Raw genomic sequence first — 13,872 nt, 5'->3', positions numbered from 1 at the left:
GTTCAATACCCTGGGTATCGATACTTTGATTTCCGAGTATCATCCCTAGTGTCAGAGATTGATTTCTATAGCAGTGCTGCCATAACGTTATTTTAAATAATACAGCTTTTTCGTATTCATTCAAATTGCGAACTGCCACACTACATCGATTTAGCATTGGCAGCACCCGCGTTCAGTTTCGAATGTCGAATCGACGTGATTCTTTGTAATACCAGTGTGAAAAAAAACACGGCAAACGTTGAAACGATAAATCAATAACAGATTCATCGCAGTTGGCCTAATTATCATCCCCTTGCTTCCTTGATAGGCTTCGTCAACAACAAAATGGAAGCTGGAACGTAGCGAGAGAGAAAAAAAAATACCCTTTCAAAACTTTGTTGCCTATCGAAGCAGGCTAGAAAGTAGTTAGTGATCGAAATCGAAACGGAGATTGTCAGCAAAATTGAAACTGCGTTGTTTTGATTCCACCGATGGTGCCATTTTGTCTCCTTCGTCGTTCACTCGGACTGCTGGTATGAAAGATAGGTCTTGTTTACAATGTTCGTAAAATTGTTTTCGCTCAATCTGTGATCTAAAATCACTTGACAGCTCCTGTGTCTGCGGTTTGAAAGATGTTCTAGCGCGAATATTTTCCAAGCGTCAGTGACGTTCGTCTTGCATGCAATTAACTGGAATCGGGATGTGCAACAGACTCAATAAACCAGTATGCAAAAGCTGGGACGAAAAAAAAACCTGCATTGGCCTGTCGCCAAACTATTTTACAACTTGTTACGACGACAGCTGCTGGCGGATCTACACCAATCTGTCTCGTATAGAGCCGTGTTGCATACGGTCGGGAAAGAAGGCGGTTACCGATTATAGGACCGCCGGTCGTCTAGCACAGACAGTTCGTCACAGCGCAAAAATGGCACCGGTCTTCCGTTGTTGGTGGCTGCTTCTACCTTTCAACCACCAGTCGCTTATGAGTGATAATCTCCGACGGTCTAATTATTCCAAGATTGAATTAAATATTAATGAGTATTGATTGCGCTCGAGCTCGGCTCACGGGCGGCCAGCGGCGTTGCCTCCGGTGAGCTTTGTTGTGACTTTTGCCTGACCCCGACTTGCTTGTTTGCTCGCTTGCTTGCGCGCCTACCTATCAACATGCATATTTAGGTACCTCCACTCTGACAGTTCGAGCAGAGCTCACACACAAAGTTAATTAGATTCGTAAGTTTTTTTTTCTCTTCATCCAACGATCGCAGTAGGCGCTGCACTGTCAGCCGGTGGAGGTGATGCAAGGAAAGGCGATTGAGAGATTTATGTTTTTGTTCTAAATAGAAAAAAAATGCCGTACCGGTCTATCCAACCGTGGCGGCGTTTAGTTCCAGATGATGGTGATCAGATTCACCACGAGAAGATTTCTTCATGGCTGGTGCAGGAATCGGAACGCAGTGCGGGTCGGAGCAATCGAAAATAGCTTATTGTGCAATGTCAAGTAATGCAATGGATTAATGTTGCCAATTGACAAATTTCGTTGCCAACTCGAGCGAATGTTGGCAGCACCCTCGCAGAATGCAGTCAAACTTTGGGTACATATAGAATTGTTCACAAAAAAAAGACGGAAGGGTAATGTCAGAGACATAACTGGATGACGTGGATAGGAATAAAACGGATATGCGTTTTCCACACATTCGAATATCAATAATCGTACGTACTAGTTGACTAGTCGAACCCGGGTTGGTGGTTCAATGCATAGGGCGCTGGTCTTACAAGCCAGTTGTCGTATGTTCGAGCCCCGACCTGGAAGGATTCTTAGTGTCAGTAGGATCCGTAGTACTAGCCATGATTCTGTACACTAAGAATCGGCTGCGAAGTCTGTTGAAACAGGAAGGCCGAATTCCACAAAAGGAATGTAATTCCAGGACTTTGACTTTGACGTACTAGTTGATGGATTGTGTGAGTTTTGCATAATTGAATAATTAAAAGGCGGAACACACGAGAGCATGGATTTGTATATTGAACAGAACCGATGAAATAAAAAAAAATGCAATGTTCAAATTCATTCATAAATTGAAAAATTCACAACAAAGTCTAACAGTATCCATAATTCCTTCAAAAATTCATGAGAAAAGGTAACATATTTTTCACCCATATACTCATCATATGTACTTCACAAACTAAATATTTCTAGTGACCAGATTACAACCCAGCTATAATTTCTGTTCTTAATAATCTTGTTTAAATATTATTCAGTTTTTTGTCGTGAATACGACTTACTTTACTATGGGGCGCCTTTTCAAAATTAGCCATATGGAAGAATGGGCAGAACTTATTCGTGAATATCTCGACTTGTATTAATGGCAGCAACATAATTCTTTCACTATTTCATCAAAAAAAAAAATGATCAGGAATTTAGGATAAAATTTTGAACAGTGTGAGATAACCACAAACAACTCAAAAATTAAGTTTTCTGAAAATTAAAACAACGCGGAAAACTCTACTTTAGCTTGGGTTTTTCGCGCAAGGACGACGATTTTGAGGTAGTCAGGCTCATATCTTCAACTGAACGTTATAAAAGGGGAACCGTGGTCGAAAATCGATCATTTCTTCTTGTGCGTCGGATGAAAGCAGACGTCGGGGCGAGAAGACGCATTCAAACAGCGGCATCGGAGAGCGCACCTTCTGCGTGGTTAAAAACCTCAAACGCTCAGGTCGTAGTTCTCATTTACCTTCCGGTCGTCAAGGCGAGAAGACGCATTAAACCAGTTTTGCATCATTTGGAACTGCGAGCGGATGTGTCGGTTTGTACGCAAAGCTAGTTTCAATTCAAGCAAGAACGATTGCATCAGAAAACAAAACAAGAAACGAAAAGTGGATAGCATTATATAAAATTAGCCGTTCTAATGGCTCTAAATGTTATCGAAAGAACTATTAAGATTACTTCTTTGCAAATCGAAGATAGAAATCATCAGTTTAGTAAAAATCCAAAATAACTTGATTTGCTTCGTGCACTTTTCGCTGTGCGAATTCCACAATTTGCTCCTTCTAAAAGGCAGAAATGAATCCTGTACAGCATCTTGATAGTTCCTTTCAATGAAATATGCAAATCCGAAATGAGATAATCGACGTCAAAAATCGTTGAAAATTTTAGTAGTGAAAAGGGGGAAAGTTTCGCAATTCACACACTCAATCAACTATCAATTCGAATTCGAAAGTTTAAAGAAATTGTGTCAGTGTTATTCGTATTCACGACATCCAGTTATGTCTCTGACATTACACACCCGTACTTTTTTTTATAAAATGATACATAATTGGAATCAGTTAGATCAAGTATTGTCATCATGCCAACGGTTTTGATCGGTAAGCATACATTGTTGGTATCTGTTTTACCAACGAGCAAAACATGTCGTAAGCTCACTGCACTCATTTACTGAAAATAGTCCGTACTTCTATGTGTCGGTTTTGCACGATATGCTGTGTGCGATGATTCGTTCGATTAGTGCGGTTGGAATTTTGCGTGCCTTGCTTTGGCACCGAATTTTACTTTAATGCTTGTTCATACCAAACGTTTGGAAAGACTTCAACTTTGAGTTATTTGTGGATATCGCTTACTACTGAAAATTTTATCATAAATTGCTGACCATTTTCCGATGATTTTTGCGTACACAGCTAAATCACAGAGAACAGACATCCAAGTAGAGATTTCAATTTGTGTAAGAAATTTAACGGTTGTATTAAAAAGCAATCACCAAGTAGTAGCTTCGAGCAACCCATTAATTTCTTACGGGCTCTTGCGTTCGAGCTTCCATACAATGGCAATTCATGCGTGCAAACGGTGATTTTAAACGGAATTTTACTTGTATGCTTTACACAGCAGTTTTGAAATAGTTTGTACTAGCTTGGATGTCTGTTCTCTGTGGCTAAATTGCCTTTTGCAAACTTTGATTGATAAGGTTTTGTTGTCACATCAGAACTAATTGGCTCAAGTGGAACGTTCCCCTGCTTGTTTGGAGATTGGTGCCTTACTTCAAACGTAGTCGTAGAGACACCGATGATGCAAACGGCAGTGGACGTCCAAATGACGTGATTACACTAGAAAACATTAAAAAATCCACAAATTCGATTTGAACTATCGAAAAAGTTAACTTACGTGAGTTAGCTGACATTGTAAAAATATCAAAAGAACGTGTTGGATTTATATTGCATGAGCATTTGACTAGTCTGCAATGAAATTTTATATGAATCCGACTCACGGTTTTGGAGTAACGAGTTAAAAGGTGTAAAAATGGAAAAAGATGAACTCGATTTTTTCGTACACCGCTGAACTAACTTTTGCTTACTTTGATTGAAAGATTCGGATCCTAAAATTCAAAATGGAGAGTTTAAAACTATTCAAGCCGTCATTTAAGGTGACGATGCAAAGATTCCACGTAACTGTTGCAAATATCTGTACTAATATGTAGATTTTGTCAGTTGATTGCCAAACAAATCGACTTTATCGGTGCCGGTTTTCGGTACCGGAAACACCGGAAATGATGGCTAAAATCTCTGAAGATACGGAACTCGCTTCGATTTCTCCGGAATAGTTGAATCAATTTTTAAAAACTTGGTTGTGATAGGATGAAAAGTGTTGTCAATCCCTAATTGAAAATGACTATGCAAAATATTCAAGAAAAAATATTTTTTTGTTTACGTTTCGTCTAGGAAGGTACCCATCAGTGCATAACAGTTTTTGTTAAACTGTTATGTCACTTTTGCACTTCGGTGCAAAACAAAAAGTATTCTGTAAATAGCAGAAACTTTACGTCTGCTTAGCGGTTTATGTCGGACTGCTAGCAGTTCAACGTAAACAGTTCAACACAAACTGTTATGCACTGATGAGTCTAAGGAGTGTATCGAAAAAAAGCTATCCACATATATTTGTGTTGTACGCATGTATTTGTGAAGATTTTTTTTGTTCAGCATACTGTGCGTTCGGCTATCAGCTTTCGTTTGTTTACTTGTTTGTGCGGTTGAAATTCTGCGTTTTCAAAATGTCACGTATTGAAAAGGAAGTGAAAATTAAGGTTCTGGACACATGGCTAAGTGAAAAGGGTATTACTATGCGAAAAGTGACGAAGCTGTCTGGAATGCCAGTGTTAAAACCATCATTAATAAGTTTGGGGAACACTATTCTTTGGATGAGAGACCAGGAAGAGGCAGAAAACCAACCCGAAATTGGACCAGAAAATGGTATCTCTAATCATTAAGATCAAATCAATGTCAATACGTGATTTGGTCAGAAAAGCAGAAACGAGTGTCGGAATGATCCAGCGTATCAAGAGGCGAAATCACTTGAAGACCTAAAAGAAGCAGAAAATCTCGAAACAAAGTGTAAAACAGAAGAAGCGAGCAACAACAAGGGCCCGAAAATTGTATTCGCGTCTTTTGCAGTGTCCGGATTCATGCGTTTTGATGGACGATGAGACTTATGTAAAGAAGGACTCAAAGACCCTTCCAGGTCCACAATACTTTACTGTCGTCGTCGGGGGAAGCTGTGAGCGATGCGGACAGGTCGATTCAAGTGGAGAAATTCGGTCGAAAGGTACTGGTATGGCAAGCAATGTGTTCCTGTGGTTTGAAGTGAACCATTTTTTACACTACCGGAACTATAAATGCAGAAATCTATCGATCTGAGTGTCTTCAGAAGAGATTGCTGCCTTTACATAAGAAGCATAGTACACCTCCACTGTTTTGGCCGGATTTAGCGTCGACTCAATACGCCAAAACCACTCTTAATTGGCTTTTAGTTTGAATAAAATATTGTTTTTTATCATAATTTTAAATTAATTTTAAAACCCTCCTTAAGACGAAACATAAACATAATTAAAAACGGTTATGAACCCTAAGCACAAAATAAGGGCGAACCTCAGAATGACTCAAGTGAAGGTTTAAACTGATCCGACGTGTTGGTTTTGTTAGCTGCATACAAATTTATTTGCCTATTCCGATACTGGAAACAGACAAAAAAATCTTAAAAGCAACTTGCTTCAATTCATATTATTTGCGATTATGATAAAGGCATTATTTTACCACTTGAGGTATCAACACAGTGTTTTTACTTGTGAATTACTCTCTGAAAGACATGATTAAATGGACCTTCTACATCCTTTTTTGACTGGGGAGGAGAAATGGAGCTCGTAATAAATCTCCAAAACCGAAAATTATGAGACAAGCATGGTCTCACAGCATCATCAACATCGAAACTCAATCCATTTGATGGGACCAGAAGGGCCGTTTCTGTTATCGGAAGTCATCTTACTCTTTACTTATTGCAAGCGATGCCAAAATTTACCTTCAATCCCTGAAATGGGAGGCGCTACCTCACCCGCCGTACAGCCCAGATATGGCCCCTTCGGATTTCTATCTGTTCCAACAATCGACGCATGACCTTGTTGAAACAAACGGTTCATCTTATACGAAGACTCCACCAAGTTGTTTTAAAACTGGGATCAGGAAATCGTCCGAATATTGTAGGAAATAACGGTGCATTTTGACAATCTACGCCCTTTAACATAAACGTTTGTTCGGTAATCGAAGTCAAAAAATGGAAATTTGTCTCTTGTCACATTCATTTTTACCATCATCTCCGTTAGCAGTGTCTTCTAAAGTAGGTTAGCAATTCCAATGCTGATCTTAGTCGTTGTTGCGATTTCCTCTGTTTAGAAGCAGAGAGCGCTTTACGATTTAGACTATTTCGAAAACTGTAGAAAAAACAGTGAAGTGTCTATTTCCGTTTTTTTAGCTACATATTTGTTATAAAAATCCAATTTGTAGTTATACACCGAAACCTCCATTTACGAACTAGACGGGGGTTCGTAAAAAGAGGTAGTTCGTAAAAAAAGTTTACGTTATTTGGAATTTACTTCGTAAAAAAAGTTTTGTGTGATTATTGTGGAAACCGCGCATCATATGTTTATTTTCGGAACGGATGTGAAGAGTAAGTGCAAAAAAATGATGTTTGGGCTCGTTTCAAAATCCAAGATGGCGGCTTCCGGTTTATTCAGATTGCCTAAAACCCCTAATAATATGGGTATCTTCGGAACGGAATTGATGAGTAGATGTCAGAAAACGATGTTTGAGGTAGTTTTGAAATTCAAAATGGCGACTTCCGGTTTGTTGATATTCCTTGAAAACCCTTGCAATATGGATAATTTCGGAATAGGGTTAATGAGTAGATATCAGAAAACGATGTTTGAGGTAGTTTTGAAATCCAAGATGGCGACTTCCGTTTTTCTTTATATTCCTTGAAAACCCTTGCAATATGGATATTTTCGGAACGGGATTGATGAGTAGATGTCAGAAAACAATGTTTGAGGTGATTCTTAAACCCAAGATGGCGACTTCCGGTTTTATATATTCCTTGAAACCCTTGCAATATGGATATTTTCGGAACGGGATTGATGAGTTGATGTCAGAAAACGATGTTTGAGGTAGTTTTGAAATTCAAGATGGCGACTTCCTTGAAAACCCTTACATAATGGGTATTTTCAGAACGGGATTGATGAGTAGATGTCAGAAAACAATGTTTTAGGTGATTCTTAAATTCAAGATGGCGACTTCCGTTTTTTTATATTCCTTGAAAACCCTTGCAATATGGATATTTTCGGAACGGGATTGATGAGTTGATGTCAGAAAACGATGTTTGAGGTAGTTTTGAAATTCAAGATGGCGACTTCCGATTTGTTGATATTCCTTGAAAACCCTTACATAATGGGTATTTTCAGAACGAGATTGATGAGTAGATGTCAAAAAACAATGTTTGAGGTGATTCTTAAATTCAAGATGGCGACTTCCGGTTTTTTTTATATTCCTTGAAAACCCTTGCAATGTGGATATTTTCGGAATGGAATTGATGAGTAGATGTCAGAAAACGATGTTTGAGGTAGTTTTGAAATTCAAGATGGCGACTTCCGATTTGTTGATATTCCTTGAAAACCCTTACATAATGGGTATTTTCAGAACGGGATTGATGAGTAGATGTCAGAAAAAAATGTTTTAGGTGATTCTTAAATCCAAGATGGCGACTTCCGTTTTTTTATATTCCTTGAAAACCCTTGCAATATGGATATTTTCGGAACGGGATTGATGAGTTGATGTCAGAAAACGATGTTTGAGGTAGTTTTGAAATTCAAGATGGCTACTTCCGGTTTGTTGATATTTCTTGAAAACCCTTACAATATGGGTATTTTCGGAACGGGATTGATGAGTAGATGTCAGAAAACAATGTTTGAGGTGATTCTTAAATCCAAGATGGCGACTTCCGGTTTGTTGATATTCCTTGGAAACCCTTACATAATGGGTTTTTTCAGAACGGGATTGATGAGTAGATGTCAGAAAACAATGTTCGAGGTGGTTCTTAAATGTAAGATGGTAACTTCCGATTGGCTGATATTCCTTGAAACCCCTTACAATATGGGTACTTTCGGAAAGAGATTTAAAAGTAGACGTCGGAAAATTATATTTGAGGTGGTTTTGAAATGCAAAACAGTGACTTCCGGTTTATTAGTATCTCTTGAATGTTATTGCCATTTTACTTTAACTTAGTATTCCTTTAAAACACTATACCGTTCCGAAAATACCCATATTGTATGGGTTTTCAAAGAAAATCAACAAACCGGAAGTCGACATCTTGGATTTCAGAACCACTTCAAACATCATTTTCCGACATCTACTCATCAATTCCGTTCCGAAAATACCCATATTGCAAGGGTTTTCAAGAAATATCGATCAACCGGAAGTCGACATCTTGGATTTCAGAACCACCTCAAACATCATTTTCCGACATCTACTCATTAACCCCGTTCCGAAAATACCCATATTGTATGGGTTTTCAAGGAATATCAACAAACCGGAAGTCGCCATCTTGGATTTCAGAACCACTTCACACATTATTTTCCGACATCTTCTCATCAATTCCGTTCCAAAAATAACCATATTGCAAGGGTTTTTAAGGAATATCAATCAACCGGAAGTCGCCATCTTGGATTTCAGAACCACCTCAAAAATCATTTTCCGACATCTACTCATCAATTTCGTTCCGAAAATACCCATATTGCAAGGGTTTTCAAGGAATATCGATCAACCGGAAGTCGACATCTTGGATTTCAGAACCACTTCACACATCATTTTCCGACATCTTCTCATCAATTCCGTTCCAAAAATACCCATATTGCGAGGGTTTTCGAGGAATATCAATCAACCGGAAGTAGCCATCTTGAATTTCCAAAATACCTCAGACATGATTTTCCGGAATCTACTCTTTAAACACGTTCCAAAAATACCCATATTGTAGTAGTTTCCATGGAGTCGGAAATCGCTTTCGATGAATGACAAAACCTCTTTTTACGAAGTAGGTTCGTAAAAAAAGTTTACGTTATTTGGGATTTGGTTCGTAAAAAAAGATTACGTTATTTGGGATTTGGTTCGTAAAAAGAGGTACGTAAAAAGAGGTAACGTATGAAAAGTGTTCGTAAACGGAGGTTTGGGTGTACCAAATTCTCACATGTGACTGCAATCCTAATTTTCTATAGATAAGTATCTATTAGCTATTATAAACATCGACTACCATATGGATAAAAGATTTTTTTAACAACTATTTATTGGAATATGAGTTACAATAACCCGGCGAACGACCAAAATTGGGTTAAAGCCGGTTAAATAAACGATATAAAAAAAAAGTTACAATTCAATTATGAAGATTTAAATTGGGTGTTCAGCTACAAGTAATGACTTTTCAGCCCTATTATATACATGATCTGGTTATTACCAGACGAATAAAAGATCTTTTTTCCAATGTAACTATTAGCTCTTTATTGTATTTCCAGTATCGGAAGTATTTGATTTGGACTGGTAGTCTGACCATGGTCTACCGGCAAATCGAATCGCATTCGCGTTCCAATAATCAGAAATGTCGTCAGCGAGTACGGAAAGTTTTACTCTCTTGGGAAATTAAAGCACAAACGTGGATTACGACCTATCGTAAAAGTTGTAAAGTGTTGCCACTTTGGAAAATTGACACCACCCATTTTAATGCACAGCGTGCCATGCTTTTCAGCCCAGTGGTGAGTTGAGTTACTGTCAAACTGGAAAGAGTTTTTCCGCACCCAGTACAGTCCGAATCATCGCATTGTGAATGTCGGCGGCGGACAGTTTTGTACCCGCCTATTGGGTTGAATCAAATGGCATCTGTCATCAGGCGCAGAGCTCGATTGCAATCAGTAACGAAACAAAACTCTATCAACAGTGCACTTTGCATTAGCAAATCAAATTCATACGACGAAGTGACATCGGTCCGGCGCTGGAAAAAATGAAAATTTTTGAACAACTTTCACACACTTTCGGACCACTCGGCGGTTTTTCGTTCGGAACGTTCGGCTTGGCAGGATCGAAACTGCAAAATAATGATGATTGATGTGCGTTCCACGTGACCGGCTACTGACCTCGCCTGCTTTGCTCGTTATCGCAAAATAAGAACAAAAAAAAAACAAACTGTCGAAAATCGTGTGACAGGCTGAACAAAGTGGCAACAGGTCCGCCGTACACACCCAGGCCAATTAGTTAACTATGCAGGTGGCAAGCTTGACAGTTCGAATTTTCAGCTCGGAAACGGAAAGTGAGTATTGCTATCACAAAAAGGAATATTCTTTTATCGAGTCTCAGCGACCGCAAATGTTTGTTGCTTTAAGAGTGCTTCGCCTAATGGTTTCCGTGGAAACTGGACGGTTCAACGGAATGGAATGGTGAGGTTTCAAAAAATTTCACAGAAACCCGTCGACAAGGGTACGATAGGAAGAATCGGATGCCGGGAATGTTTGGAATTCTACATCCCTTCTCGTTCCAAAACGGCGCGGAAGGCTGGAAACAGGCAGGGGGGGATGACAAATCTTATTTTTTCAATATGCAAAGCTGCTTAATATTCGTGTGGTTCATAATTCTGACAGGATACGTCTGTAAGGCACCATTTTGTCGACTGTTTCTTGGACAGTTTTTCTTTCCGTATTGACATGGGTCCGGTCGGTCGGTCGGTCCGTTTGATAAAATATTCATGTTTATGTGCTTGCCGCCGATTACACTGTTCGAGAATTATATCGAATTCGCTGCTGACCACACATAGACAAACAGTGATGATATTGTTTTGATCGAATACTGAATGTGCGAATGAAGGAACTCTTATTCGAAATCTATACTAAATAAATAGGACTCAATTTAAATGCAAATTAAAGTGTATTCTCCCCGAAAAACTCTTCCGAAATCTGACGATCAAGCATGCGATTTGTACCTGCGGACTCAAAACAAAACTCGTTATAATCAACAATGTTGTGGACTCGAAGTCTACGAACATTGAAAATTGAAAAGACGACTTAATGCGCTGCACAGAACGGGTGAATATTCGAAAAAGGCTACTGAATAAAAAATCTAAGAAAAAGGCTACTGAATAAAAAATTTTCGAATTAATTTGATTTTGTAGTATCCAATCCTTCTCGATTAAAAATGCCTCCGTGATCAATTTGGCCAATGTTTTATGGATATAAACTGAGGAACTTGTGATTTGCGTATTTGTGTTAAGAATTGAGAATTATTTCCGTTTGTTAAGATTTTTAATATTTGATAATTTCAAAACTGTTTCATATGTTTTTTGAAAAAATGGTATTTCCGTACTCACTTGAACACCGCCTCCTATGTTCAAGCTTGTAAAGGGTGTTTTCTAGAGTTCTAATCTTCCGATAGCGATAACTGTCATTCGTGTCATCCGACTGTCAGAGTCATTTCTAGTGTTTTGCTCAATAATGTTTGGCTATTCATCGCTTTCACATTTAAAAAATGGAACTCTTTAATGGACAGCACACTAAACGTACCATTTTTGGCTCAATGGGCTTGTGAGTAAACATAATTGCCGTTTTTCAAATCAAGAGCAATCCTCACGAAGATCTCGAGACACCATTTGGAATTCACACTGGTGGCATTATCGATCCGCATCATCGATGGCATCAATCCTGAAAAGTTTTGGTTTCAACAGGACGGTGCATCATTCCATACTACGGACGAATCGAATGTCGAAAACCATGTAAATTCACATTTTGGTTTGACGGATTGGCCACCTACATCGAGAGATCCCTGATTATTTGTTGTGGGGCTATGTGAAGTCACTGGTTTATGCAAACAAACCCAATACTTTGGATGTTTAGAAATCGTGTTCAAGTTTGTACACAAGTGCATGGTACAATTTTGAACATCGTGTTTCGAACTGAGTGCAAATATCACATTTCTAGCTCAGTATGTCCCTTGATGCGAACAGTTGAGTAGTTTCGCCAAGTGCCGTTTCGTCGAACTGTACACTTATCTTAATGTCGTAGATGGAATTAATTTGAAATAAAGACAAATGATAGATGATAGTGTTTACGTCCGTTTTGTTGGCCTACAATCGTACTTCTGGATAATCCTATTCAAAATTCATTTCCCAGCGTTTGATCCAGATAGACTACTCTCTTTATTCAATCTTTTCGATTGATTCATGATTCCAAAAACGAAATTTTCAAGAAAACTAGTTGATTTTCTAAGCTACTAAACATCAAAGCATTTGATTTGGTGTATCTACCAGGAACATATTTGCGATATTTTCCGTTAACTGGGTGCAAATAGAAAATAAGAAAGATAAGAAAATAGCTAATATAGCTTCACTACACCGTTTTTGTTCGTGTGCTGTCTATAACTATAGCTAAGAAACCTAGCTTTGAGATGATCAGGCATTAGCTTTAGGGTTAATTTAAACAACTTCTGTCTAATGTTCTCGATATACGTTTGAGCATATAAAAATCTGTTCTAATCCACCTAGTGGTGTAATGATGCCTTTCTCATATTACTCATAACATAAAAAATATTACTGTGGAATTCGTAAAAACAACTGTTCATTGAAGTTTGAACTCAATGTAACAAACTCTACAAATCCTGTTTACCCTGTAGATCCGGAACAGGAAGTAGTATCCACAACAAATTTAGGAATTCCGTATGAAATTGTAAGACTTTTCCTTTGAACCTACAAGTTTGTGAAAATCGATTTGGCCATCTTGATGAAAAGTGAGTGAGATCTTTTTTTTTTAAGCACCATTTCCAATTCCTCCGAAACCGGATTCAGATGAACGGAATAGCCTAGTTAAACCCATTTCCTACTATCTCATGCTCTATTTCGATTAAACCAATTAAACGAAATTTAACCGACGAAACGAATCTGCGTTTCTTCTTCTTCTTCTTCTTCTTCTTCTTCTTCTTCTTCTTATTATTATTATTATTATTATTATTATTATTATTATTATTATTATTGTTATTATTATTATTATTAACATTACTACAACACCGGCACGGCATTACTACACTACCGGCTGTGAAAATTGCATATTCAAATCATATAATTCATTGACATTCTTTTATTTTACCCCGGCTTTACATTATTTTATTCTCTCGTTGCACTTATCGTAAAATAGCTAAACTTTTTATCAACCGCAGCACCGTCTTTTACCAATATCACACACTAGTAGCAGACATCCGTAACCGTTTCGTTTTCTTTATACGGTGTACGAAATAGAACAAAGCACACATCGTTCGTTTTGTGTTTTCTCCTTCCACCGTATCACCACGTACCGGTGTTGTACTTATTGTCATTCTACATGACGATTTGAAAACGTTGACACTCATCGCCCTGTAACTGCGGAACTGGAGGTTGGATCCGGATGAAATCTTACAGTGGCTTAAAAGATAATATGAGCTTTAATTCAAATCAAGATTTGTGAAAAACGGCATAGCAGAAAAATCGAAGAAAATTCTATTTTTGGAGTTTTTCTTCGCCACTTTCGG

At 38.2% G+C, this 13,872-nt stretch overlaps 2 protein-coding genes across 8 annotated transcripts in view; one reads left to right on the top strand and one right to left on the bottom strand.

Annotated features, from left to right (window-relative positions):
- The window catches only part of LOC131433161 (G protein-activated inward rectifier potassium channel 3), a 307,064-nt gene that overhangs the window by 114,665 nt on the left and 178,527 nt on the right, over positions 1-13,872 (top strand). The gene's annotated exons all lie outside the window — the stretch shown is intronic.
- The window catches only part of LOC131433162 (serine/threonine-protein phosphatase 2B catalytic subunit 3-like), a 199,892-nt gene that overhangs the window by 72,744 nt on the left and 113,276 nt on the right, over positions 1-13,872 (bottom strand). The gene's annotated exons all lie outside the window — the stretch shown is intronic.

Source organism: Malaya genurostris, chromosome 2, assembly GCF_030247185.1.
Source record: "Malaya genurostris strain Urasoe2022 chromosome 2, Malgen_1.1, whole genome shotgun sequence".
NCBI lineage: Eukaryota > Metazoa > Arthropoda > Insecta > Diptera > Culicidae > Malaya > Malaya genurostris.
The sequence above is the reverse complement of the archived record's forward strand: the minus strand, read 5'-3'. Positions and strand labels throughout refer to the sequence as shown.